Source organism: Phaenicophaeus curvirostris, chromosome 7 (assembly GCF_032191515.1).
Source record: "Phaenicophaeus curvirostris isolate KB17595 chromosome 7, BPBGC_Pcur_1.0, whole genome shotgun sequence".
In the NCBI taxonomy this organism is placed as follows: domain Eukaryota; kingdom Metazoa; phylum Chordata; class Aves; order Cuculiformes; family Cuculidae; genus Phaenicophaeus; species Phaenicophaeus curvirostris.
In genome coordinates, this window is record NC_091398.1 from 12,397,306 (window position 1) to 12,401,264 (window position 3,959).

At 57.1% G+C, this 3,959-nt stretch overlaps 3 non-coding genes across 3 annotated transcripts; 2 read left to right on the forward strand and 1 right to left on the reverse strand.

Moving 5' to 3' along the window:
• Nucleotides 1–719: 719 nt before the first annotated feature.
• Nucleotides 720–792, reverse strand: TRNAM-CAU (transfer RNA methionine (anticodon CAU)). The gene has a single exon. It is a non-coding gene; the product is annotated as a tRNA-Met (tRNA).
• A 1,488-nt stretch (nt 793–2,280) lies between these two features.
• TRNAS-GCU (transfer RNA serine (anticodon GCU)) lies at nt 2,281–2,362 on the forward strand. The gene has a single exon. It is a non-coding gene; the product is annotated as a tRNA-Ser (tRNA).
• A 906-nt stretch (nt 2,363–3,268) lies between these two features.
• Nucleotides 3,269–3,350, forward strand: TRNAS-GCU (transfer RNA serine (anticodon GCU)). The gene has a single exon. It is a non-coding gene; the product is annotated as a tRNA-Ser (tRNA).
• Nucleotides 3,351–3,959: the final 609 nt, after the last annotated feature.

Sequence of the window (3,959 nt, forward strand, 5' to 3'; positions counted from 1 at the left end):
AAAATCTGCATACTACCCTGTTTCTGCACACCCTGGTACATCAGATGTGCACAAACATGTTCTAGGAAGATGCCACATGCTGTTTTTCAGCCTTGTGTTGGCACTGCGCTTGTGGTAGAGTCCCTGAGCAACCTCCTTGGAGTTCGCTGAGCAAATGATGGCACAATGGGCAGCTGAATGCTGCTCCCCCAGGCAGTGCCAGCAGCCACCTCACCTCTCATGGCCTTGCCGGATCTCCTTCTGTGTGCGCAGCCGAGCTTGTTCCCACGAAAAAGGGAGACTGAAGTTCTTTAAATGCTCCTTGAAGAAGTACACACGAATCTGCCCATCTTCACTTACTGCTTCTGTGAAGAAAACCAAACCCAATATCTACTCTCAGAAATTTTTCCCCTTCAGATGAAAAACTTGGTATTAAAAAGACAGCTTGAGGGAAAATTTTGTGTTCACTTTCAATTAGCTTTAAGACATAACTTGCCTGTAAAAAGGAGCCTTCTTGGGCAGCTTTAGTGTTCGACAAATACCACATTACTGGGAAAAGTTGGAAAATCCTGCTTTGTCTTCATTTTAAAAATTCTGAAGTTCTTTAAATGCTCCTTGGGGAAGTACACACGAATCTGACTATCTCCACTTACTGCCCTGCCCCTCGCGAACTGCAGCCTCCAGGGGCTGAGCTGGGCAGCAAAATGAACCCAGCCCCCCACGGGGCAGAAAAGAACCTCTGCTCTCTCTGAGGCTCGAACTCAGGACCTTCAGATTATGAGACTGACGCGCTGCCTGCTGCGCTAAGAGAGCGATGGAAAGAACAGTCCACTGCAGGCATCACAGCCCACACAGTCCCACGCATCCTGGTCAGCCCCGCACACCCCAGCTATAAGGGGGGAGTTGAGCGTGTGTGTGCGTGCGTGCCTGTGCGTGTCAGCAGTTTGGAGCTCAGCCCCGCCCAGCCCCAGCCCAGCCCCAGCCCCAGCTCAGCCCAGCCCAGCCCCAGCCCAGCCCCAGCCCCAGCCCCAGCCCCAGCCCCATTATGAATGCATTATGAATGGTGAAATTTACTTCTACCAAAGAAAACACTTTTGAGGCTTTGGAATTAGTTTATTAGTGCCCCCTCCCTTATGTTCACTTTATTTTGCAGCCTGGACCCGACATGTGAATTACATATTAGGTGATTTCCAGATTTACTCTTTAGCAATTACATGTTAATTTTGCAGTATTTTGAATTCCAAACGAGGCTTTCTCCCCCACTTGTGGGAAGACATCAGGAAAGTCCTGCTGCTAAGAGGAAATGCTAGAGATGAGGGGGAGGATGCTTGAGAGCTCTGTGGCATTAAAGTGTTTGAGATCTCAAGGGTCTGGCCTACGTCTCTAGTTTTGTTTAGGGTGAACCCAGTCTCACTTCACTCTTGGAAGCTTGTCTGCTGCTCTGTTTTGCAGTAGGAGATGCCCAGCCCTGCCCTGCCCCATCCCATTCCATCCCATCCCAGCTCAGCTCCTGGTGGCTGCCAGTCGTGAGAGCGATGTAAAAAAACGTCCACCGCAGGCATCACAGTCCCGCACAGTCCCACACGTCCTGGTCAGCCCCGCACACCCCAGCTATAAGGGGGGAGTTGAGCGTATGTGTGCGTGCGGGTGCGTGTCTGCAGTTTGCAGCTCAGGACCTCCCAGCCCAGCCCCAGCCCAGCCCCAGCCCCAGCCCAGCCCCAACCCCAGCCCCAGCCCCAGCCCAGCCCCAGCCCAGCCCCAACCCCAGCCCAGCCCAGCGCAGCCCAGCCCCAACCCCAGCCCATCCCAGCCCAGCCCAGCCCAGCCCCAACCCCAGCCCGCCCCAGCCCAGCCCAGCCCAGCCCAGCCCCAACCCCAGCCCAGCCCCAACCCCAGCCCAGCCCCAACCCCAGCCCAGCCCAGCCCAGCCCAGCCCCAACCCAGCCCAGCCCCAGCCCCAGCCCAGCCCCAACCCCAGCCCAGCCCAGCCCAGCCCAGCCCCAACCCCAGCCCAGCCCCAACCCCAGCCCAGCCCCAACCCCAGCCCAGCCCAGCCCCAGCCCAGCCCCAGCCCAGCCCCAACCCAGCCCAGCCCCAGCCCCAGCCCAGCCCCAACCCCAGCCCAGCCCAGCCCCAGCCGAGCCCCAGCCCAGCCCCAGCCCAGCCCCAGCCCAGCCCCAACCCAGCCCAGCCCCAGCCCCAGCCCAGCCCCAACCCCAGCCCAGCCCAGCCCAGCCCAGCCCCAACCCCAGCCCAACCCCTGGCGGCTGCGGTTCGCGAGGGGCGGGGCCAGGCTCGCGGGACGAGGTGGCCGAGTGGTGAAGGCGATGGACTGCTAATCCATTGTGCTCTGCACACGTGGGTTCGAATCCCACCCTCGTCGGGACTTTTGCCGCAGCCTCGGGGGGATCCAGTAGCAACTGCCTGGCCCACAAGGGCAACTGCGTTCTCCCACAGGGAATCACAGAATGCTTTGGGTGGGAAGGGACCTTAAAGCCCATCCAGTTCCAGCCCCTGCCCTGGGCAGGGACACCTCCAACCTGGCCTTCAACACCTGCAGGGCTGGGACAGACACCACTTCTCTGGGCAACCTGGGCCAAGGCCTCACCACCCTCTCAAGAAAACATTTCTTCCTAAAATCTAATCTCAATCTCCCCTCTTTCATTTTAAAACCGCTACATCTTATTACCACAGTTGCTGAGCCGGTTCCTCCTCCAGTAGCGTTTGGTCTTGGACAGGAGAGGGCGGGAGGGAATGATGGAGCCCAGGCAGATGCAGTTGAAGAAGCATCTGAAAGGACAGTGAGGTGCTGGCATGGAGGCATCTGGAAGTCTCTGATCCAAGACTCACGGCAAAAAAAACCCCACTCCAAAAGCCTTAAAAGAGCAATTACTGCAGAAACTGGCTGTTACACAGTAGGAGGATAACCCTCTGAAAGAGGAAGGCACAACCAGAGAGCAAACTGGGACCAGCACAGCGTGAAATGGTCACCTTGGGGAATGAGGACAGGAAGGACTGGAAGACGTTTCCATTGGAGGTGTTGGTGAGCGTATCTGTTAAAATTAACAGATAAGAAAGAGTGAGCAAGAGGCAGAGTGCTATTCCCATCTTGCATGTGGTGGGAGCTGAGAGTGGGAGAGGGAGATGCCCCTGGTTGTTGCCAGGATGCCCAGTGTCTCTCCCTAGGTCAGCTGCCCAGAGAGGGACCCTGTCCGGCATCTCCGTTCCCTTGGGATCTGCCACAGGGCTCAGCCCGCGGATTCACCAGGGGTGGGGCCAGGCCCCACAGGACGAGGTGGCCGAGTGGTGAAGGCGATGGACTGCTAATCCATTGTGCTCTGCACGCGTGGGTTCGAATCCCACCCTCGTCGGGACTTTTGCCAAAGCCCCCGAGCTGCGGGTGCAGGAGGTCGTGGGCACCCCGGGACTGGGATCCCCATCCACAGGCGGGCAAATCCACATCCAAGAGGGATTAAGAATCACAGAATGTTTTGGGTTGGAAGGGACCCTAAAAGTCATTCAGTCCACCCCGCCCCCTGCAGTGAGCACGGGCACCTTTTAACACCACAAGGTTGCTCAGAGTTCCATCCAACCAGACCAGGAATATGTCCAGCAATGAGGAATTCACTCCCTGTTCCAGTGTTTCACCACCCTCAGCATCAAACAGCTCTTCCTAATACCTTGTCTAAGCTTCTCCTAGTTTAAAGCCTCCCTTGTCCTGTTGCTGCAGGTCCTGCTACAAAGTTTTCCCCGATCTTCCTTCTAAGCCCCCTTTCAGTACTGAAAGGCTGTAATAAGGTCTCCTCGGAGCCTCCTCCTCTCCGGGCTGTACAACCCCAACTCTCTCAGCCTCTCTTCACAGGGGAGCTGCTCCAGCCCTTTAATCGTTTCTGTGGCCTTCTCTGGACCTGCTCCACCACTTCCCTGCCCAAGCTGATCGTGTCCGGGACCAAGAGGTACAGCAACAAGGTCACAGCACA